At 43.2% G+C, this 25,276-nt stretch overlaps 1 protein-coding gene across 1 annotated transcript in view; it reads left to right on the top strand.

The window, feature by feature from the left end:
* The window catches only part of RASGEF1B (RasGEF domain family member 1B), a 276,546-nt gene that overhangs the window by 191,483 nt on the left and 59,787 nt on the right, over positions 1-25,276 (top strand). The gene's annotated exons all lie outside the window — the stretch shown is intronic.

Raw genomic sequence — 25,276 nt, 5'->3', positions numbered from 1 at the left:
TGGGCATGGCAGGGGAAGGATACTGCAAAATCTCCATTCCTACCCCACTCTGGGGCCAACCAGAAGTGGTATTTGCCGGTTCTCCAAACTATTCAAATTTTCCGCTACCGGTTCTCCAGAACCTGTCAGAATCTGCTGAATTTCACCCCGGGAATGTCATCAGTGGCGGGAGGCGGAGTGACATTGTTGGAGGGGGCATCATCATCAGGGGTGGGGCATCATTGTTGGAGTCCAGGCCACAAGCACTGGGGACTGGAGTGGCAATTACGGCCACCTTTCACAACAGTCCCAATTACACATGTGACCCCCCATGGGAAAATTAATGGCCCACCACTGCTCTAGAGAAGAAGAGCTGTTTTTGGTCTCTTGCAGCAGAGATGACAGTTATTTAAATCAGATTAATACATAGTTTTTCTCAATAGCAATCCCTGCCATCAAAGTCATAGAAGATACTGTAGTCTTAAAAAAGAAGTACCGTATAATACAGTGCCGAGCAGAGAAATCATCTGCATTTTTAAAAATCATTCAGTTGCATGAAACAAAAAGGGCTTTTGGGGGTTTTTTTCAAGGAAGTGGGGGAGTTTTGAGATATTTATATGGACAGGGGTGGATGTTTTTGCATTAATTTAGTAACTCAATGTCCTAGAGTCATATTTGTGTGGATGTCCCCTCTGTCATTCTCCAGAAGTCGACATTTTTCTATCAGGGTTCCAAGTAATACGCCCAACGAAAGAAAACTCTGAAGCATGAGTTTCCTCAAAGTTGCATTTTATTAGAGATGTCATATTGGCACATCTGGGAAAACCCGAATCTGAAAGTTTCCAGGTTTTCTCCACCCAAAGGAAAGTTCAAGTCCCTGCCCAACACCCACATGTCCATCACATGGTCCAATCAAAGCATCGTCCCAACTGGAGATGCTTTCCAGTTCCAGCTGTCCAGGTGCAGGGCAAGATGTCCTTGACTCTCTGAGAAAGGAATGTTATTATGACTATATATCACCCTGGCTCCACACAATCCCCCCTCCCAGTTTCCCACAGTAGTAAAATGTGGCAGGCCTGAAGGCCCAACAGAAAAGATGGCTTCCAGGCCTGACATCTTCTTAGCTACACCAATTTCTAATTCATCCCTTAGAGAGGACATCAGAAGAAGAATTTCGCTTTAAGGGACTCTTCCAGTACAGGTTGTCCTCATTTAACGACTGTCTTGAATATTGAACATTTGTAGTCATAACGATGGTGAAAAAGTAAATTTGGGACTAATCCTTGTATTTGCAACTTTCGCTGGTCTGTAAAGCAAAGAAAAACTGAAGTAATATCGTAAGCACTGTTGTGGTTTCAGTTAACAACTGCTTCACTTAACAACCTAGTTGCTGGTCTCGATTGTGATCACTGTATTAGCGAAATAATGCTTTAAGTCAGAAATGAAGAGCTAATAATGACCAACAGCAAAGTTGATTGAATGAATTAGAGTAGTAAGGAGTAGAATCTGGGGACAGAAAATCCTGGAGAAAATCAATCTACATAGTCACTAAGTGTCAACACCAATTTAATGGCATATAATGAATCAATCAGCTAGTTTTGTAATACAGACAGTCCTCGACTTAAAACTATTCATTTAGGGAACATTCAAAGTTACAATGGCACTGAAAAGTGACTTATGGCCATTTTTCACACTTACGGCTGTTGCAGCTTTGCCATGGTCATGTGATCAGAATTCAGATGCTTGACAACTGGCTCATATTTATGACGGTTGCAGTACTTAAGTAAAATGGTTCAGTTGAGATCTATAAATGTGGGACTGATTGGGGTAGATTACAGGGGTGATACCGAAATAGAATTTTATCATATTTTATCTATATCTTAAATTATTGTATTTTATTCCAATTTCATTTTAGACTGTATTTTGCTCCAATTTCATTTTAAATCATATTTTACTCCAATTTCATTTTAAATTGTATTTTATCCAATTCCATTTTAAATTGCTTTTATCAAATTTTAGTAATAATTTGTTTCTGGAACTCTGCCCTTGGATATGGCCCAAGGGCTAATCAATAAATAAAGACTGCAACCAGAATTCCGATGCTTGAGAACTGACTCATATTTATGACAACTGCCGTGTCCCAGAGTTACGTGATTCCCCTTTTGCGACCTTCTAAGAAGCAAAGTCAACGGGGGAAGCCAGATTCACTTAACAACCGTGATACTAATTTAACAACTGCAGTGATTCACTTAACAATTGTGGCAAGAAAGGTGGTAAAATGAAGCAAAATTCACTTAACCAACGTCTCACTCAGCAATGAAAATTTGGGGCTCAATGGTGAACATAAGTCCGAGGACTACCTGTACATTCAGCAAAACTAAACAAGACACATTTATTATTTAACATGATCTGTGTGTCCAGCAACCCACATGTATTACCAGTCAGGATGTCAGTGTTACACATAAAATGTCGATTGATGGTCACTTACCTGTAGCCAATTTGGTCTCTCACTTTCTCCTTTTCCTATTTAATCCTTTCCCTGCTTCACGAAATATTTGTAGAACTATTTAGAACTCCTTCGTAATCATTCTATTCCGTGAGTCTGATGAGATTGACTGTTTTTTAATCTTGAAGTTTCTCCAAGAATGTGTGAAAGTTTGAATGGAGGCGGGAACTCCGTATATCAGACTTACTCATATCTTCCCATACTGTCCTTCCTGTCCGCTTATCACCCTACTGCTGATGTCTTCATGTCCTGTTTTCCCGGAGCTTAGCTCTTTGCCTGATCCTAGATTAGACTTCAATAGGAACGCGGTGGCTCCGTGGCTAAGACGCTGAGCTTGTCGATCGAAAGGTTGGCAGTTCAGCGGTTCAAATCCCTAGCGAATCCCTTACTTCTCCCAGCTTCTGCCAACCTAGCAGTTTGAAAGCATGTAAAAAGTAGAAAAAATAGGGACCACCTTTGGTGGGAAGGTAACAGCGTTCTGTGCGCCTTTGGCGTTTAGACATGCCGGCCACATGACCACGGAGACGTCTTCGGACAGCGCTGGCTCTTTGGCTTTGAAACGGAGATGAGCGCCGCCCCCTAGAGTCGGGAATGACTAGCACATATGTGCGAGGGGAACTTTTACCTTTACCTTAAATTAGACTTCATTAGATATCTGAATTGCAAGCAAGCTTCTCTCCTCATATTTATTAATCCAGTAAAGAAAAAAACTTAGAAAAGGTGATAGAACATCTGCAGAACAATTTTTAATCTTCCTGCAGTTAGGTGTATGTCTGAATAAGGCTAACAGCCTTGATGGCTTCTGACAATTGGGTTTCAGTCCAAGAAGGCATATTAAGAAGTATTTGTTTTTAGGGCACAAACAATATTTATTTTCCTTTTGCTGCAACAGCTGGAAATTCAGAACTTCCCTAAAAATTCTTTTGCTGTTCCTCTCACCTACAAGTACAGTACAGTGATATGAAAGAATCTTGAAATATTTTGTTTAGTAACAATAATATTCCTTTGGCCCAAGCAGAAAGCCACCTCATCTTAAGCTTTGACCACCAAACTGAAGCTAACAAACCAATAAAAACATTTTTCAAAAATATAATTGATTTCATGTCTGCAGCATTTCAATGGGAGATGAATTTCCATAATCCGCTCAGTTTTCTCCAGTCAACAATTCAAATGCATTAAAAGTTGGGGGTGATTCACCCTTAAAGCTACAGTGCTGACTAAAAAGAGATTAATCAAATTTGATTCTTCTTCCTGAGGGCACTTGAGGTTAGCAGAGAAAGCCAACAGGGTTTGATAGGATCAACCCAACAATGGCCAATCAGATGAGAAATCATAGGAAGTTTGGTCTAATGATTAAATCACCAGGCTAGAAATCAGGAGTATGTGGGTTCTAATCCTGCCTTAATCCAATTGGGTGACTTTAGGCCGATCACTCTCTTTCAGCCCAAACCACCTCACTTTGGTCGTTGTTGTGAGGAGAACAGGAGGAAAAACAGCATACTAGATGTGTTTGTTGCTTTCTGTTGTTTATAAAAGGCGGGATATAAAAATAAATATATTGTCCTCAATTTATGACCACAATTGCGCCCCAAATTCCTGTTGCTAAGTGAAACATTTGTTAAGTGAGTTTTGCCCCCGTTTTATGACTTTTCTTGCCACAGTTGTTAAGTGAATCACTGCAGTGGGTAAATCAGTGACATGGTTGTTAAGTGAATCCAGCTTCCCCATTGACTTTGCTTGTCAGAAGGTCGCAAAAGTGGATCCCATGACCCCGGGACACTGCAACCGTCATAAATATGAGTCAGTAGCCAAGCGCCTGAATTTTGATCAAATGACCAAAGGGGATGCCGAAATCGTCGTAAGTGTGAAAAATGGCCATAAGTCACTTTCTTCAGTGGCATTATAACCTTGAATGCTCACTAAATGAATTGTTGTAAGTTGAGGACTATCTGTATAAAAACTACTATATTAAATAAATATACTAGTCATGGCAGACGGTATGAAGCAAAAATGGTCATTTAAACAAGGTGGAGAAGCACAGGCCTTTAGATAATACCGCTGAGTCTTTCCGGCAACTTAAAGTTTGGTGGAGGCTGACAAAATAGATAACACATGGCTAACTCTCCCCTGCCTTGTCTGTTTTTGAAATCTTTGACTTGTGCAAACCTGGAAAACTGGAGATTTATCTCCTGAGTCAAAGGGTGATGTCAGGGTTACGTCTTGTATTTAGGACTAAGGTGTAGTAGGTGATCTTATGAAATCAGACTCGGCTTTATTAGGAATTCTGGGCGATGCGAAGGAAGCTCTCGGGGTTAGAAATCAGAATACCTCACTTGGCCTGTGATACAATGAAGGGATGAGCTGGGCTATTGCCGTGTTTTTCAGCCTTAGCAACTTTTAAGATGTGTAGACTTCAACTCCCAGAATTCCCTTAGATCTATTGTATCTATTTCACCATTTGGAACCAATAGCCCAGCATTTCTCAATTTTAGCAACTTTCAGCAGGGGTGGGCTTCAGATCCTTTAGCAATGGGTTCGCTGCCCCGTTGCTGGGTGGGCGTGGCCATGGTGCGTGTGGCCTAGTCGGCCGCCTGCACCACGGTGGGAGGGGGCATTTTCACCCTCCCCAGGCTCTGGAGGCTTTTCTTGAGCCTTTGGGAGAGCGAAAACTGCTTCCCCCGGAGGGCCTCCGGAGGCCGGAAACACGCCCATTTCCAGACTTCCGGAACCTCTGGTAGGCCCATTTTTTGCCCTCCCAGTCCCTCCACGCGGCCCCTGCATTTACCTGGAATGATGAACGGGCCACGTGGAGACTCCTGGGTGGGGTGGGGTGAGAGGGGCGGGGTGGGATGGGCATGGCCAGCCAGGGGTGGCATTTGGGGGTTTGCCAAACCCCGGCGATCCTTGGCTAGAGGATCACCCGAACCCTGCCGAACCCCCAGGAGCCCACCCCTGACTTTAAGATGTGTGGACTTCAACTCCCAGAATTTCTCAGCCTGCCATAGCTGTGAGGACATGTATTTACTCCACCATTTGCAATTGATAGCCCAGCATTTCTCAATTTTGGCAATTTTAAATTATGTTGATGTCAACTCCTAGAATTCGCATGCTGGCTGGCTACCTAAACAGGAAAATGAAAGGAAAAGAATAAATAAATGTATTTCTTTCTTCTCCTTACTTCACGGAATCTCCAAAACTGAATATGTTCCAAAGTCATGAAGATGTTTCCCCCCACCCACCCACCAAATTGGCCAGTAAAAATCTCAGTACATTTCTCTGTTCTATCTGCCAAGCCATCAGCTGTTGCTTTATGGACTCTGAAGCTAGTAAAATAAATGTCAATCAATTGTAGCACGTCCTGTCTAAAAACAAGCTTTTCCGCTATAAAACCACCAAGGAAGTGGCATTGGGAAAGTACAAATAAATACTTTTCTGACTTTTAGAAACTTAAAGCAATTTAGTGGTTTGTTTTTTTTTAAAAAAACAAACTAACATGAAACCTTCCATGCAAGTAATTACGACATTTTTTGACTTCCTAAATCATCCCACAGAAAGGACCAAGAGAGCTCCCATCAACAACATCAACATCAAATCTATTTATTTATTTATTTATTAGTTAGATTTATATGCCGCCCTTCTCCGGAGACTCAGGGCGGCTTACAATGCGTTAAGCAATAGCCTTCATACTTTTGTATATACCTGCTTAGTAGGGCTTTTTGCCCCCCCCAAAGCGGTGTTCTTTTTTATACAAAGTCAGCTTATTGCCCCCACAATCCGGGTCCTCATTTTGCCTACCTCAGAAGGATGGAAGGCTGAGTCAACCTTGAGCCTGGTGAGATTTGAACTTGCAGTAATTGCAGGCAGCTGGCAGCTAAGTGCTACTTTAACAGCACTTAGTCCACTGCGCCACCAGGCTCAAAGATCCATTCCTTTTAAAGTGTGAAGGGTCCCCGGTATTCTCTGAGCTTAGTTGTTTTCTCGCAGACGTTTCATTACCAAACTAGGTAACATTATCAGTGTTCTGATCACAGCACCAGCGCTCTTTTAAAGTGTGTTGCACACATTATACAGATATAAGAAAGGACTGGGTTTTGATCACCCAGTTGGGTCTGTCATTTATCAAATGGGAAATCGTTTATCAAAGAGAGATCCAATTCAGAATTAAGGAGAAATTTCCTGTCAGCGAGAACAATTAATCAGTGAAATGGCTTGCCTCCAGAAGTTGTGGGTGCTCCATCACTGGAGGTTTTTAAGAAGAGATTGTGACAACCATTTGTCCGAAATGGTATAGGGCCGTGATGGTGAACCTATGGCATGTATGCCACAGGTGGCACGCGAAGCCGTATCAGTGGGCACGCGAGCATTGTCCTAGCTCAGCTCCAGTGCACATGCGCTCGCTGGCCAGCTGATTTTCGGGCCTTCCAGGCCCACCGGAAGTCGGGAAACACGCTGTTTCCGACCTCCAGAGGACCTCCAAGGGGGTTGGGGAAGGCCCATTTTTTACCCTCCCCAGGCTCCAGAGGCTTTCTACGAGCTTGGGGAGGGCGAAAACGGCCTTCCCCACCCCCCTGGAGGCCCTCTGGAGGCCAGAAATGGCCCGTTTGCCAACTTCTGGTGGGACTGGAAGGCCTGATTTTATTTATTTATTTATTTATTACATGTATTTATATGCCGCCATTCTCCCGAAGGACTCAGGGCAGCGAACACAAGTTAAGAAACAAGTACAATAAAATCATAATTTAATCCAAATAATTAATTAGTAGTAAATAATAAAGCCCGGAATCTCAGCCTATTTGTTTGAAAAGCCAAGTCTTCAAATCCCGACGGAAGGAGCGGAGATCAGGAGCCAATCAGAAACCAAGAAAGCCTCTGGAGCCCGGGGAGGGCAAAAAACAGGCCTACCAGGCCCACCGGGCCATCACATGCCAAAAGCAGGGGGAGTGCGCGCATACACGGGGCACATTGAATTATGGGTGTGGGCACGTGTGCGTGTGACCCCCTGCGCTCTCCCCCACTTTTGGCACGTGACGGCAAAAAGGTTAGCCATCACTGGTATAGGGACTCCTGCTTTAGCATGGGGTTGGACTAGAAGACCTCCAAGGTCCCTTCCAACTCTATTATATTATAATTCTGTAATTCTTAGTCTGTTGACCCTACCCATTACAATAAGGGAGGGCATCTTTGCTAACATTTTCCACAGTTGCAAGTATTGTATTGTGTGTATGGGAGAAAAGCTGTGCATTTCCAGCCTTTTATTTATTTAAATGTGAGTTGCTTAGACACATCCACAGTCTAGCTTTGCATCTTCACTGATAGAGGAAGGGGAAGTGAATAAGAAGTGTTTCCACAGCTCTCCAACTCAAAGCAGCAGCTAACTTGTTCTGGTTTAATGAGGAATTAAAATAATTGGATGAAACATGAACTTGGATAGATTTATATTCTGGAGATGCAAATCTGAAATACGTTTTTTACCACCATGAAAGGAACCCAAATTGTTTCTTTATGTACAGTTTTGACATCTTGCCTTTCACAGGCTGTATCTTATTTTGAAAATCCTGTTATTGTTCTGCCCCAGCTACGGACCCCAAAGATCGCAGCACACACAAAGTCTGTACAAACCTTAGTTTACTAAATTAAATCAGTCTTTTTCAAACAAAGGCTGTTAATTAACTTTCTTAACAGCCTACAAGAATCCAAAGAATAAATAATCATAATCTTACTATGGTTGGCAGAAAGCCCAGAAGCAATATGCAGAGAACTAAGATCCAGACGCGAAGGAGAGTGAACGAAGTTGTTCCCTGCAAATTGCTTCAGTCGTCGTCCTTCCTTAAATAGGCTAAGGGAGTGGCCAATTAGCCCCAAGCCTTACTCTCAAGGAGACCTCCTCCTGAGGAGCCACTCCTGCCTTTTGGCAGCTCTGCGCCAAAAAAAAAAGAGGCTCCTCCTCTTCTTCCTCTTCACTTATGGGAGCTTCTGGAGGTTCTGAAGGCCCTGGGTGAATCCCCGCCTCTGGCACCCAGGGCCGGATTTAGATGAAAAGAGGCCCTAGGCTATTCCACTTATGAGGCCCTTTCACCTATAGTGAAAGTGTAATTTTAATTTTACTAACAATTTGAATGTAGGCCCCTCTTGATCTTGAGGCCCTAGGCTGAAGCCTAGTTAGCCTATAGGAAAATCCGGCCCTGCTGGCACCACATCTTCTCCAGCCTCCTCATTGTCCGACTCGAGTGCCAGTTGCACAGGCTGCTGGAGCAGCACCACACCAGCCTCCTCGCTGTCGGAATCAGCTACTAGCTGCACAGGCGGCTGACGGGCCACAACAGTTATGAACCTGAGATGAAGAAGGACATTCTGAACATATGCACCAGGGGTGAAAGTGCGCTCGCTTTGCATGTGTGTGCGCGTCACATGCGCACAAAAACTTCTGCGCATGCGCAGAAGATAAAAAACACATTACTTCCTGGTTAAAACCAGGAAGTAATGACACCCAGGCGGGTGGGCGGAGCTTTGCTCCATCATCGCTACCGGATCGCCGAACCACCAGCCAAGATCGCTACTGGACTGGGCGATCCAGTCCGATCCGGGAGCATTTCACCCCTGATATACACCATACACTGCATGGTCTGAACATGTGAACCAAATTTCATTCCGATTATCTTCAAATTACGATGACAGGTGTCCATATATTAAATAATATTCAAGCTTTCCGTTTGAAGAGATGCATTCTCAAACCCCAATCCCAGAAGTCATGCAAACAAAAAGCAGACCACGTTTTTGGTACCCTCACACTCAGGGGAAAAGAAAAAAAAAGGATATAATCTAAAAGAAGACAGGTTAAAGCACCAGCTGAAGAATATAAAATGTTCTCCGGTTGCAATTTGCATTAGAAAATGCCTCGTTTGCATTTTTATTGCAAAGTGGTTTTGAGAAAAAAACCTAGATTCTGCAGAAAAAAGGGGGAAAAAAATACTTACGACTCCAGGCCTGACAATGTCACTGAACACTAAGCTTCACTGAAAGTATAGCAAGGGTGATTTATGAGTGAAATGCATGACATGGCAATGAGCTGATGCATCTTTCAGTTCCCCTGACTGAAATCCAGGAGACCACATCTGATCCTCATTTTAGATAGCCTCCAGGATGTCACCTTTTATGTCAGGGATGGGGAACTAGGGATCCTTTAGGACTTGTGGACTTCAACTCCCAGAATTCCTAAGCCAGCCGTGTTGAAGGGAGTTGAAGTGCACAAGTGATAAAGGAGGGGCAGGGGGGCACAGTTCCCCACCTCTGTTTTATGTGAAGGTGGCCCCATAACAGTGGTGGAATTCAAATTTTTTTACTACCAGTTCTGTGGGTGTGGCTTGGTGGGCGTGGTGTGGCTTGGTGGGCATGGCAGGGGAAGGATACTGCAAAATCCCCATTCCCTCCCCACTCCTGGGGGAAGGATACCGCAAAATCCCCATTCCCTCCCCACTCCTGGGGAAAGGATATCGCAAAATCCCATTCCCTCCCCACTCCTGGGGGAAGGATACTGCAAAATCCCCATTCCCTCCCCACTCCTGAGGGAAGGATACTGCAAAATCCCCATTCCCTCCCCATTTCTGGGGGAAGGATACTGCAAAATCATCCTAGCCACCCCACTCCTGGGGGAAGGATATTGCAAAATCTCCATTCTCACCCCATTCTGGGGCAGCCAGAGGTGGCATATGCTGGTTCTCCAAACTACTCAAAATTTCTTCTACCAGTTCTCCAGAACCTGTCAGAACCTGCTGAATAGCACCCCTGCCCCATAAATATTGTAATTTTTTCTCCACAGGGTTGGTTTTGGGATTTCCTCATTTCTTCCCTTACAGGTCATCCTCGTTGGGCGACCACAATTGGGATCAACAACTCGGTTGTTAAGCAAAGCAGTTGCTGAGTGAAACTGTGCTTACAATCTCACCTTAGCTTTCCTTCACTTTACAGACCTGCAATGGTTATTATTTAAGTAGTCCTCAATAGTTTGTTTAGTGACTGTTCAACAATATAACAGTACTGAAAAAAAAAATAACCTATGATCATTTTTCACATTTATAACCATTGCAGCATCCCCTGGTCATGTGATCAAAATTCAGACACTTGGCCACTGACTCATATTTATGACGGTTGCAGTGTCCCGGGGTCACGTGATCCCATTTTGCGACCTTCTAAGAATCGAAGTCAATGGAGAAGGCAGATTCACTTAACAACTGTGTTCCTGACTTAACACCTGCAGTGATTCACTTAACAACCGTGGTAAGAAAGATCGCAAAATGAGGGAAAATTCCTGTCACAACTATCTCGCTCAGCAACAGAAATTTTGGGCTCAAAATTGTGGTTGTAAGTTGAGGACTACCTGTGAATGTGAGGATTGGTTCCAATGACATTTTCATCACCATTGTCGTGGCAAATGGTCACTAAATGAGGCAGCCACTAAACAAAAACAGCCTGTGTTATCCTAAGAGAGATAATACAATCTTAACATTTAATTCTTAACACTTGATAATTTTCCTTCCTTGATTGGCACATTTTATAGAAGTTCTTTCCTTCTTCCCCGTTCGTTTTTTTTCTTATTTTTGTAGCACAAAAAATTAAATAGATTATTTACCTTGGTTTTCAAAACATGTCAGCGCCCCATCTGTGAAAGACACACCCTCGATCTCTTATGCATAGTTATGATTTCTAGAATTCAAATGTCAGTGTGGATTTCTGTCTTGTTTATTTTTCTCCCCTGTGGAGAAGAAGAGAAAAGAAGAGAAAAATGATTTCTTTGACTCAGAAAAGACACCGAGAGAGAGCTTGTAGTGGGACAGCTGAGCTGAGATCTCAGACCTTCTCTTCCACATTTAAGTCCTGTGTCCTGTTCTTCCGTCTCCCCATTTCTTCCTTTATAGCCCAGCTGCACCATGTACCTTAGAGCAGCGATCACCAACTGGTGGTCCGTGGACCACTGGTGGTCCGTGAGAAAATTTTGGTGGTCTGCAGAAAAATTATTTGCATTTTTAATATTGCACTAAATCAGGGGCCTCAAACTACGGCCCCTGGGACAGATACATGCAATGAACATTTGTGTTGCTGCAGAGAGTCTTCCTCTTCGGGGTCTTTCTGTGTGGGTCGGAGGGGGGCAGAAATTCCGACGTGGGGTCTGTTTCAGCCTCCTGGTGTGGGGCTTTGGGCGAAGGCTGGAGGGAAGCACCGCTGGTGGCGAAGAGCCAGAGGGCCTCGTTCCAGTAGGACTGCCTCATGGCCTGGAATTGGCTGACTATCTCAGCCCACTGAGCCTCCAGGCGCCGGTACCTGGCCTTGCACTCCCGCAGGTCTTCCCTCTGCTTGGAAAGCCTATGCTCCTAGTCCTCAGTGAGGTGCTTCTGCTGAGCCTCCTTCTCAGTCAAATCCAATTTGAACTGAGCTGTTTTGCCAAATATTTCTCGTAGTGGCTGCTTAGCTCCAACAACTGCTTCCTGTTGGGACCCTAAGGAGTCTGGGCGGGGAGGCGAGGAGTTGGCCATGCCCACCCAGTTACATGACCACCTAGCCATGGCTCCCACCCATCTGGTCATTAGGAAGATCATATTAGTGGTCCATGGGATTTAAAATTATGAATTTAGTGGTCCCTGAGGTCTGAAAGTTTGGTGACCGCTGCCTTATAGTGTATTGGCTTACAAATTCCCTTTATCTATCTTCCTTTCCTTGTCCCTCCTCCTAAATTCCAGCAGGGGAGAGAGATAGGACCCCCACACATACACACACACAAAACCTATGGGCCTTATTAGCAAGCAGGAAAGGAGGGAAGGGAGTTGATAAACATGAAATTAAATTTGATAGCAGCATCTCTTAGAACTTGCTTTGGGAGTCTGATCAATCTCACAAGACGTAAATAAAATAAAGCTTCATTTAAAATGGAAAAGAGAAATGGTAATCATTCTTTTTTAAGTTTAAGTAGGCAGAGGCGGTGGCTCAGTGGCTAAGACGCTGAGCTTGTCCATCGAAAGGTTGGCAGTTCAACGGTTCGAATCCCTAGTGCCGCATAACGGGGTGTGCTCCCGTTACTTGTCCCGGCTTCTGCCAACCTAGCAGTTCGAAAGCACGTTAAAAATGCAAGTAGAAAAATAGGGACCACCTTTGGTGGGAAGGTAACAGCGTTCCGTGCGCCTTTGGCATTTAGTCATGCCGGCCACATGAACACGGAGACATCTTTGGACAGCGCTGGCTCTTCGGCTTTGAAACGGAGATGAGCACCGCCCCCTAGAGTCGGGAACGACTAGCACATACGTGCAAGGGGAACCTTTCCCTTTCCCTTTCCCTTTCCCTTTCCCTTTAGGCAGAGGTAAGACATTTGGTGTTGCAGTAGAGAAACAAATACAGAGCTGCTAAAATCACAAGCAGCATCCTTTAAAAACATCCAATAGAATGCACCAAAGGAAAACGTTGATAGACAAATGATGCTGGCTTCTTCTAGTTTAAATACAACTTATACTTCCCTTAGCTTGTCAAGCATAACACTTTCTTCTTCTCACTATTACAAAGTATGCGAGTTTTTCCTCCTAGCCTCAGGACAGCATTCAACTTTCAATTGCTCCAGAACTCATCTGTCTTTTTGGTAGTCCACAGTAATTTTAGTAACTTTCTCCAACTCTGTCATTCAAATTTTCTCTTTTAGTCTTTCTCAATTTTCAGCCTTCCCTGCTACTCATTATCTCTTAAAAACCAGCGTTTTAGCTGGTTTTATATTCCTTCAGAAAACAAGCCAATTCGGGGAAAAAGAAAACAGAAACTGGAATTACCAAAAAAACCCCAGTCTGCGTCTTCCTAAACAACTTAAGTTGAGTTTATTAATGTTTAACTGAACTATCTTACAGCATTTGGTAGTCGTTTAAGCGTCTGTTTTGAGAACACAGGAATAGCTTTTCTGGAGTAAAAAAAAAATATCTATGAATTTGAAGAACTCCTTTGAGAAGGAGTTTACATGCTTCTAATTTGGAAGCTGAAAAGAGGAGTAGGAATTCCCGCAGCTGAATTTCCAATTGCTAACCGAGTCAATTCTGTTTTATATTCTTTCTAGGAAATCCAACACATTCCATCCAGATGTTTAATAACAATGTCTAGGCTTTACAGAAAGAGGCTCCCACTCAAAGAGAATGTCATGTTCAAAGCTATATGTGTCAAAAACAGAGAGGTTACATGCAAGCCAGAAGTTTTAAAGCAGCTGTGGCTAATAATTGCTCTATCTGCTTTTCTGTCGGAATATGTAGAAGTGGCAGATCAGGGGACGGAATCAAAAAAGGAATCATCCTAGAATCGTTATGTAGCCATAAATGGACTAAGTCCAGCCATTCTTGAATTCAGTTGACCCTTATCTACACAAAAATCAAGAATCAAGATCATGTGAAGTGTTAATACCACTTTATAACGCCTTGGTAAGGCCACACTTGGAATACTGCATCCAGTTTTGGTCACCACGATATAAAAAAGATGTGGAGACTCTAGAAAGAGTGCAGAGAAGAGCAACAAAGATGATTAGGGGACTGGAGGCTAAAACATATCTGTTCTTCATAATGGTTTGCTGGAATTGGGTATGTCTAGTTTAATGAAAAGAAGGACCAGGGGAGACATGATAGCAGTCTTCCAATATCTCAGGGGCTTCCACAAAGAAGAGGGAGTCAAGCTATTCTCCAAAGCACCTGAGGGCAGGAGAAGAAGCAATGGGTGGAAACTAATCAAGGAGAGAAGCAACCTAGAACTAAGGAGGAATTTCCTGACAGTGAGAACAATGAATCAGTGGAACAACTTGCCTCCAGAAGTTGTGAATGTTCCAACACTGGAAGTTTTTTAGAAGAGATTGGACAACCATTTGTCTGAAGTGGTGTGTAGGGTTCCCTGCCTAAGCAGGGGGTTGGACTAGAAGACCTCCAAGGTCCCTTCCAAATCTGTTATTCTATTCTATTCTATTCTATTCTATTCTATTCTATTCTATTCTACAATAGCGCTAACAGCTGAGTACAGATCAGAGGTGAAATCTACTTACCTTCCTTACCGGTTCGGAAGTGCACGTGCCACCCTGCCCTCCCGTGCATACATGACAGAGACCCAAACACCAGCTGGCTAGTGGGAGGTGCATGCATATGCGCAGCGAAGCTGAACTGATGCGATGGTTCACATGCCATCAGAGAGGGCGCTGCGTGCCACCTCTGGCACGCGTGCCTTAGGTTCGCCATCATGGGCATAGGATCTCCTGCGTGAGCAAGGGGTTAGACTAGAAGACCTCCAAAGTCCCTTCCGAGCCTATTATTCTATGTTCTATGAATCTCAGACGTTGGGTTAAAAAGGAAAAGAATAAACCTTGTTCTATTCTTATATAAACCACTAATGGGAGCAAAATGAGACATGTGTCCTTCCATTAAAGAGGGCATCCCAGCATCTACCAAAATCGTTTCAAGGGTTGGGGGGGAGTTACCGCTTCCCCCTTCAAACTTTCTCAACAGATGGATGGGAAAGCTCGAGGCCATTGGAAACATGGAGCATTCTGCCTCCTTTCTGAGACTTTCCGGCATTATTATTCAGGCTCTTAAACCTATGGCAGGCTGTTAATGGCTTAATGCTTATTCAAGTGTCAGGGAGCGCTGGCAGATGTCAGAATAAATGGGGAGCTGTCAGCGAGGAAATTATTTACCGTTCACAAAGTGATGGCTGCAGTCTGTCAGATAGCATTGGAGCTCCCCTGTCATCAGGCTGAAAAGGGGAAAACGGGGGAGAAAGGATTGTCAGGGTTTTAAAAGGGGTGGGAGGGGGTTGATGAAAGGAAAACTGGGGCTCCAACAAGGTTCGCCATAAATCAGGAGATAAAAAAGAACCACAGATCTTTTCTAAGGTTCATGCTGTTTTTTTAAATCCCCCCCTTTTTTGTTAAGTGCAATTACACAGAGAGTTAACACCATTTGGGGCTGTCTGCAAATTGCAATAAAGGGTAGCACGGTCTCAAATTTCATTGTTAAATCCTGTTCAATTTTATTCTGTTCTCTAATAGAGGAATCTTACGGTTGCAGGAAATTGTTTTTTTCTTCTGGATCGGGGTGAGCAATGCGCGGCAGCCCCCAAACAGATGAATCCCCTTTAAAAAAATATTTATCTGTCTATTTAAATTTCATTTTCATTATTTATGATTTCCCATTAACCATCACAATTTGGGAATAACTTTCAGAGTAATTTTGGCTGGGGTGAAATTTGGGGAGGTGGGATAGGAAGAGCTGGCAAATTCAGATTGAAATTCCCTAAATAGGAGAAATTTTGCATTGTCTCGTTTTTTTAAACTTCCTGGTCCTGCTGTGAGAGATCACTCTATCCACATTCACACAACACCCCCCAGACATGGTTGATTATAAGCTGGGCAGTTCATGGTGGGAAGCCAGCCCTTGTAGACAATTGTAGAAGGAGGCCATTGGCCTAAGGCCATTGGAGTTTTAATCTTATTCTTTAATTTTAGTGGGTTCTGCACACCGTGGCAATTCTGCTTGGTTAATTCTAGTCTAGTGAAAAGGACTAAGGGGGATATAATTTATTTATTTATTAATTTAATTTATATACCGCCCTTACTCCCGAAGGACTCAGGGCGGTGAACAGCCAAACAGTAAAAATACATAGATACAAAATTTAAAAACAAAGTAAAATCGAATTAAACAAATTTGGCTCAAACGTATTAAAACCCCAATCGTTTAAAAACCAATTAAAATTTGCGTAATTTAAAAGAGAGAAAAGATTAGGCCAGGCCTGCCTGGTGGAATAAAAAGGTCTTAAGAGCGCGGCGGAAGGTGCGCAGATCCGGGATCCTCCGTATCTCTGGGGGGAGCTCGTTCCAGATAGTAGGCGCCCCCACAGAGAAGGCTCTCCCCCTAGGGGCCACCAGTCGACATTGTTTGGCCGACAGCACCCGGAAGAGCCCCTCTCTATGAGAGCGTACTGGCCGGTGGGAGGCTATTGGTGGTAGTAGGCGGTCCCGTAGATAACCAGGTCCTAAGCCATGGAGCGCTCTAAAGGTGGTAACCAAAACCTTGAAGCGCACCCGGAAGACCACCGGGAGCAGTCAGTGCAGCTCGCGCAGGAGAGGTGTTACATGGGAGCTCCACGTCGCTCCCATAACCATCCGCGCGGCCGCACTCTGCGCCAGTTGGCAGTGTTGGCAGTAATAGCAGTGTTCCAGTATTTGAGGGGCTGCCACAAAGAAGAGGGGGTCAACCTATTCTCCAAAGCACCTGAAGGCAGGACAGGAAGCAACGGATGGAAACTAAGCAAGGAGAGAAGCAACCTAGAACTAAGGAGGAATTTCCTGACAGTGGGACCCATTTAATAAGTGGAGTGATTTGCCCCTAGAAGTTGTGGGTGCTTCGTCACTGGAGGTTTTTAAGAAGACAGAAATGGTATAGGGTTTTCTGCTTGAGCAAGGGGTTGGACCACCAAAGTCCCTTCCAGCTCTTGTTATTCTGTGATTCCATCCTTCCAAGATTGGTAAAATGAGGACGCAGATGGTTGGGTGCAATATGCAAATAATGCTCCGACATTGTAAATCACCCAGAGAGTATTATAAAACGCTAAGCATATGACTGTAACCTTGTTGCTGGTATCCTTAGGATTTATATTGACTGTTTCCTAATATGATTTGATTGCTCATTTGTTCCCTATGACTATCATTAAGTGTTGTACCTTATGATTCTTGACGAACGTATCTTTTCTTTTATGTACACTGAGAGTGTATGCACCAAAGACAAATTCCTTGTGTGTCCAATCACACTTGGCCAATAAAGAATTCTTTCTATCTATCTATCTATCTATCTATCTATCTATCTATCTATCTATCTATCTATCTATCTATCTATCTATCTATCTATCTATCATCTATCTATGCCTAAATGCTATTGCTAAATGCTGTATTCACTCCCACTCCCTCTTCTTAGGCCGATAGTTAGTAATGGCAGAAAGTACTGAGTCACTGATTCCTAAATAATGTTTAAGCTATTCTCAGTACACATTAAAGTGGAAGTGGAAGTTGAAAGAGGAGAGCTAGAAAAGTCTTCAAGGAACTTTGATTCTTCCTCTTTTGGACAGGGAATTTTTTTTTACAACCGGGAGTTGAGATTTACTTCTCCAGTTAGATTAGAAGTGAGCGGGGGTGGAAGAAAAATGAGGCTCCATGAGTCTTTCTCAGATGTCCTTCACACAAACATTTAGAATTTACAAGAGAACCAAATGATAAGGAAAGGAAACTGGGAAGTTTTGAAAAGAAGAAACTTCTCACATGACAATGACACATGATTTGGAGATCAAGTCCTCCCTTTCAGGGGATTCCTGTAAACGAACCCACATTTACCATTTTTATATTGATTTTTCCATTGCAACTGGAATATAGAAATTCCCTAAACAAACGGTTGTAAGTTGAGGACTACCTGTGACTTATGACCATTTTTCACCCTTACGACTGTGGTAGCATCCCCATAGTCATGCAATCAAAATTCAGACACTTGGCAACTGATTCATATTTATGACGATTGCAGTGTCCCAGGGTCATGTGACATCGCAATTCTGACAAGTAAAGTCGACGGGGAGGTCAGTTTCGCTTCACAACCGTGTTACTAACTTAACAATTGTGGTGATTCACTTAACAAATGTGGCAAGGAAGGTCGCAAAATGGGGCAAAATCCCACCTGCCAACAGAAATTTTGGGCTAAATTACAGCCGTAAGTCGAGAATCACCTGTATTAAAGTCTCTTAATGGTTTACTCTGAAAGAAAGCAATGAGCCCCATCATCTTGGTCCACATGGATGGACATTGTCACACAAGATATTTGGATGACCTTTTGGGAATTTCTACACTCCAGAGCACGTTTCTCAATCTTGGCAACTTTCAGATGTGTGGGTTTTCATTTCCCAGAATTCCCCAGCCAGCAATAGCTTGAAAACTACCAAGGTAAAGATAAAGCAGGAATGGTTAAATGGATTATTTTATTCAAAGAGGAAAATATGTTTTCATTGGGATATCACTTCTGGATTTGGTGCTGGTGATGGGGAAAAAAATGCAGCTTTGACTTTGGTTTTGTTGATCAGAAAGATTTGTTATTATAGAAATGGCTAGTTATATATTAATGTGTAAAAGCAAAAAGTTGAGGATGCAGTCTCTTTATCTTGTACTGTGCTAAGAAGAATCAGAAGTCAGTGCCCTTTCTCTTTCTTTCTTTCTTTCTTTTTTTCTTTCTTTCTTTCTTTCTTTCTTTTTTTCTCTTTCTTTCTTTCTTTTTCTTTCTTTCTTTCTTTCTTTCTCTTTCTTTCTTTTTCTTTCCTTTCTTTCTTTCTTTTTCTTTCTTCCACCCTCTTGTATCCCTTTTCCTTGCTCCTTTTCCTTCTCTTATTTCCTATTTTATTTTCTGTTCTTTGTATTTTATATAATAAAACAAATAAAAATTTGAACGAAAAAGAAAATTGCCAAGGTTGAAAAATAACCTTGCTCCAGAGTCTGGAAAGACTCTTAAACAGTCCTGGAAACGGAAGCATTAGAAGACACGGCACAGCTGAACTTCCAAATGGTTGTCCTTCAGAAGATTGTGTAGGCAAGATGAAACTTGTTCTCTGCTACGCCTTCTCTGTTCTCAGCCTCCAAGGTCTGTGCCTGCATTGCTTTAATCCTCTGTAATAGCTTTCCCAGGAGAAGCACCCTGGAAGTGACCAAGTTATCTCCTAAGCTTCGGGGTATGACGTTGTAGCAGTTGTATACATCAACCTCACTTCCACGGCACTTGGCCTTACTTGCACATTTCTGAGTCCACAGCCAACCCGAAGGAATGCCATCAAATAACCCCACCAAACCAGAGCTGTAGGACGGATGAGTAAGTGCTCCAGACGACCTTCTGAATCACCTGTCAGAGATGTCTGTCTACTACAAGGCCGAAAACTTGAATGGCACTGATAGGATTTGGAGAATGTGGAGAAATGTGTCGCAGGATGCTTCCTGTAGGCCCCATCTAAGACAAAAATAAAACCCTCCATTGCTCAATAGCTGGGAAGAGATAGGGAGACAGGAGACTGACCTCACTACTCACATTCTGATAAATGGAATTAGCGGGATGGGAAAATCCACAGGTTTAAAATAAATCCTTTGAATCAAGTGGATAACTTCAAGGACGCGTCCATTCCTAGCAATGTGAGTGGAGTGCTTGGGAATTCTTAAGCTAGCCTACAGCAGGAAGTCCTTGACGAGCCCAAAATTGCTGTGGCTAAGCGAGACGGCGAACCGGGTTTTGCCCCCATTTTACGACCTTTCTTGCCACTGTTGTTAAGTTTATCGCTGCAGTTGTTAAGTTGGTAACCCGGTTGTAAAGCTAATCGGGCCTTCCCCATTGACTTTGCTCGTCAGAAGGTCTTAGAAGGCTGTGGCTGTCATAAATCTGAACCGATTGCCAAGCATCCGAATTCCGATCACGTGTCTACGGGGACGTGTGAAAAATGGTAATTTTTCAGTGCCTTTGTAAGTTTGAGTGGTGGCTAAACATTGGTTGTAAGTTGAGGACTACCTATAATCTACAACCCTAGAATATATGAATGGCCAACCAAACCCTGTTTAGTTCGAGACTGATCAAGACTCGGATCTGCCTCCTTAGATCTTAGATCTGTAATATGGAACAAACTTTTGTTTGTTCTGCGAGTTCAATTCTCCCCAGGCTCAAGGTCAACTCAGCCTTCCATCCTTTCTAAGGTAGGTGAAATGAGGACCCAGTTTGTGGGGGCAATAAGCTGACTTTGTATAAATATACAAAAGGATGAAGGCGATTGCTTAACGCATTGTAAGCCGCCCTGAGTCTCCGGAGAAGGGCGGCATATAAATCAAATTAAAAAAAAAAAAAACTTTCCCTAACCCTTTGAGCGGTGAAAATCTAAATGTGATTTTGGACAACCCTGCTTGAGACTATTTCCACTCCAATCAAAATAGGAGTGAGTGACTTTTTTTAGACCAAAATAATATAATAATAGTAATTTATTAAACGGATAAAATGCCACTTGATTCCCAATAACCCCCCACACAGAGAGCTCTTGAATTATCAAAATGAGTGCCACCGAAACCGTACTCTCTTTTTGCGTGTGTCACGTGTGATGCAAATAGGAATAGGAATAGGAATAGGAATAGGAATAGAATAGAATAGAATAGAATAGAATAGAATAGAATAGAATAGAATAGAATAGAATAGAATAGAATAGAATTCTTTATTGGCCAAGTGTGATTGGACACACAAGGAATTTGTCTTTGGTGCATATGCTCTCAGTGTACATAAAAAGACAAGATGCATTCGTCAAGAATCGTAAGGTACAACACTTAATGAGAGTCATAGGATACAAATAAGCAATTAGGAAACAATATCAATATAAATCATAAGGATACAAGCAACAAGGTTACAGTCATACAATCATAAGTGGGAGGAGATGGGTGATGGGATGGGTGAGGTAATAGTAATAGTAATGCAGCCTTAGTGGATAGTTTGACAGTTTGAGGGAATTATTTGTTTAGCAGAGTGATAGCGTTCGGGGAAAAAACTGTTCTTGTGTCTAGTTCAAGGGTGGGTTCTCCTTACCTTTACTACCGGTTTGCACCGGGGTCGCTAGCTCATGTTCTTCTGCACATGTGCAGAAGCGTTCTGATGATGTCAGGGTCGGTGGGCGGAGCCTCCCGCCAGTTTTACTACCGGTTCTATAGAACCGGTCCGAACTGGGGGCAATCCACCACTGGTCTAATTGTCTTGGTGTGTAATGCTCTATAGCGTCATTTTGAGGGTAGGAGTTGAAACAGTTTATGTCCAGGATGCGAGGATGGACAGAAAACAGACAGCTTTCACACCAACGTTATGCCCGCCATCTGGTCTGTCACATCCCCTGCCATCCTACCTCAAGGACGATTCAAAATTTGAAAGACCAAATGGACTGATGCTTCATTTAAAGTAATCCATTAAAATATAATCCGAAAGAGTCATTTTGTTAGAGTTTATTACTCTTTATTAGAGTTTCTCCCAGGCAACCTATTCACTGGGCCATTGATTTCAAGGCCAAAAATGCACGAGAGAGAAAAAACAGGAATCTTGACTTTAGTCACTGTAAGAAGAAAACTGCGTGGAGGCAGATTCCAAATGAAGTTCTTCTTCGTGTGTTAAAATGAGTCACGGCAAATTTATTTACTTTTTGCATTTCTACTTTGCCCACCTTCCCCAGAGAGGGAGCCAAATATTTACTAGTTCCTGTATACACACGCACACACACAGAGACTTAAAGATTATTATTTCCAAACTCATCCTTTAGGTCTGAGCATCTCTACCAGAGCTCCTGTTGAGTTTCTTCACTTCAGCGCAGGGGTGAAATCCAGCAGGTTCTGAAAGGTTCTGGAGAACCGGTAGCGGAAATTTTGAGTAGTTCAGAGAACCGGCAAATACCACCTCTGGCTGGCCCCAGAGTGGAGAGGGAATGGGGATTTTGCAATATCCTTCCCCCAGGAGTGGGGAGGGAATGGGGATTTTGCACTATCCTTCCCCTGCCATGTCCACCAAGCCACACCCACAGAACTGGTAGTAAAAAAAATTGGATTTCAGCACCATCTTTACTGCACCCAGAACTTGATCCATTACTCTTGCTGAATCTGAAAGAAGGGCCAGGAAAGAGGCAATTACATGGCAATTACATGATCCAGGATACTGCAACCATTGTAGATGAATGAATTCAATTCAATTCAAACTTCCTTGAATTCATTCAATGAGTTAATAGTGTGTGGCGGCAGCTGAAAAAGCCAATGCAATCCTAAAGTTGCATTAACCGAGGGATTCAATCAAGAACAAGTGAAGTATTAATACCACTCTATAAAGCCTTAGTAAGACTATACCTAGAATTCAGCATCTAGTTTTGGTCACCACACCATAAAAAAAGACGTGGAGACTCTAGAAAGAGTACAGAGAAGAGCAACAAAGATGATGAGGGGACTGGAGGCTAAAACATATAAAGAACGGTTGCAGGAACTGGGCATGGCTAGTCTAGTGAAGAGAAGGACCAGGGGAGACATGATAGCAGTCTTCCAATACTTGAGGGGCTGTCAAAGAGAGGAGGGGGGTCAACCTATTTTCCAAAGTACCTGAAGGCCAGACAAGGAATAATAGGTGGAAACTGATGGTCAACCTAGAAATAGGAATTTTCTGACAGTGAGAGCAATCAACCAATGGAACAGAAGTTGCCTTCAGAAGTTGTGGGAGCTTCATTACTGGAGGCTTTCAAGAAGAGATTGGACTGCCATCTGTCAGAAATGGTGTAGGGTCTCCTGTTTGGACGAGGGGTTGGACTAGATGACCTACAATGTCTCTTCCAACTCTGTTAATCTGTTCAGCTTTAAATGAATAGTCATAAGTGGAGGGGCCCTTGTATGTATTAATTATGGGTTAGCAAGTATTGCAAATAGAATGTTAAACCAGAAACTGAACAATCTTTAAATGTTAAGATTTAAAGCAATGTGGAAACACAGCATTTTCAACAGAGGAATGCCCATAAAATATGATGGCTGTATTCTCCCAGCACACTAAGTCTGGTTTTTTTTAACCAGTTTACTAAATAAACTGTCATTGTCTGGCTTAGCAAAAAGTATAAATGATGTTTCCCATATTATAATGGTTAAATTAGTACAACATGTTCATCTAATGGCCCAATTGTCTGTGGTTCATTGAACGGACCCAATTTAGTAAATCATATTTGGACTGGAAATTGTTGTGACATAATCACAACCTGCAGTAGTAGCTACCTCTAGCTAATAGGTTTGCAAATGTAACACTGGGAAGCCATTATGGGTTATTGCTTCAGCTGGTGACGCAACCACAACTAACAATCTATTTATACATCGATCACCTACTATATGATTCAGCTCCAACAGTCCCACTGAGAATATAATTTTTTTCTCCTACTCAGTTACAATTCTTAAGAAAGGTTTCTCTTTGCCCGTTGGTATTCTGAGTAAATCCACATCACCATGCCAGGGCTGAAGGCATTTCCCACTAGAAGGAATGATTCAATGACCTTTTTGCTTAAATAGCTGGTAATGATTCCCATTAAAAAAGAGAACTGCTCAACTTCTGGGCACAACATCAGGATGATCAACGCACAGGAGAAATTTCAAGTACCAGCATATGTCTTGTTCTTTATAATTAGGCGTCTCTCCCACATGGTATCAACACGTTGACTCAAGAAGGAACACGGGAGGGAAACCCAACTTCACGCCAAGTGTCAATACCACTCTATCACGCCTTGGTTAAGACCACACTTGGAATAATACGGCATTCAGTTTTGGTCTCTGTGATGTACAAAAGATGTTGAGATTCTAGAAAGAGTGCAAAGAAGACCAGCAATGAATCATTATTAGAGTCTGGACTGGAGGCTAAAACATATATAGAACTGGATAGGTCAAGTTTAATGAAAAGAAAGACTAGGTGTGACATTATAAATGTTCCAATATCTCAGGGGCTGCCACAGAGAAGAGGGGGGTCAAGCTATTCTCCAAAGCACCTGAAGGCAGGACAAGAAGCAATGGGTGGAAACTAATCAAGGAGAGAAGCAACCTAGAACTAAGAAATTTCCTGGCAGTTAGAACAATTAATCAGTGGAACAACTGGCCTCCAGAAGTTGTGGATGCTCCAACACTGGAATTTTTTTAAGAACCACCATTTGCAATTGGGGTTTTCTGCCTAGGCAGGGGGTTGGACTAGAAGGCCTCCCAAGGTCCCTTCCAACTCTCTTAAGCCAACATTTGGCGACACAAAGTGCAAGGAGAGGACTATAAGAGGCGCGGACTGCCCCCCCCATCTTCTTAAGAAAAAGACACTAACACTTTTACTCTGGACTCCGACTTAATTCCCACCCCCTATTCTATGACCTTCCTTCTTTAAAGGCAGGAATGGAAACCAATCAAGGAGAGAAGCAACTTAGAACTAAGGAGGAATTTCCTGACAGTGAGAACAAATTAATCAGTGGAACTGCTTGCCTCCAGAAGTTGCGAATGCTCCAACACTGGAGGTTTTTAAGAAGAGATTGGACAACCCTTTGTCTGAAGTGGTGTGTAGGGTTTCCTTGCCTAAGCAGGAGGTTGGACTAGAAGACCTCCAAGGTCCCTTCCAACTCTGTTATTCTACTCCAGGGGTCTCCAATCTTGGCCGCTTCAAGACTTGTGGACTTCAACTCCCAGAATTCCTCATCCAGCAAAGCTGGCTCGGGAATTCTGGGAGTTGAAGTCCTCAACCTTGGCCGCTTCAAGACTTGTGGACCAGGAAAGCTGGCTGGGGAATTCTGGGAGTTGAAGTCCCCAACCTTGGCCGCTTCAAGACTTGTGGACTTCAACTCCCAGAATTCCTCATCCAGCAAAGCTGGCTGGGGAATTCTGGGAGTTGAAGTCCCCAACCTTGGCCGCTTCAAGACTTGTGGACTTCAACTCCCAGAATTCCTCATCCAGCAAAGCTGGCTGGGGAATTCTGGGAGTTGAAGTCCCCAACCTTGGCCGCTTCAAGACTTGTGGACCAGGAAAGCTGGCTGGGGAATTCTGGGAGTTGAAGTCCACAAGTCTTCAAGCGGCCAAAGTTGGAGACCCCTGTTCTATTCTATTCTAAAGGGACAAGACAAGATCCGGACAAGCAACTCGCAATCACGGCCCCACCCCCGCTTTAAACTTCTCCTACTCCGGCCCCGCCCTCCCTTAAAAAGTGGTCAATTCCAGGGCCGGGATTGGTG

The sequence above is a fragment of the Pantherophis guttatus genome, chromosome 8 (assembly GCF_059756535.1).
Source record: "Pantherophis guttatus breed Tessera chromosome 8, ASM5975653v1, whole genome shotgun sequence".
Taxonomy (NCBI): domain Eukaryota; kingdom Metazoa; phylum Chordata; class Lepidosauria; order Squamata; family Colubridae; genus Pantherophis; species Pantherophis guttatus.
The sequence above is the reverse complement of the archived record's forward strand: the minus strand, read 5'-3'. Positions and strand labels throughout refer to the sequence as shown.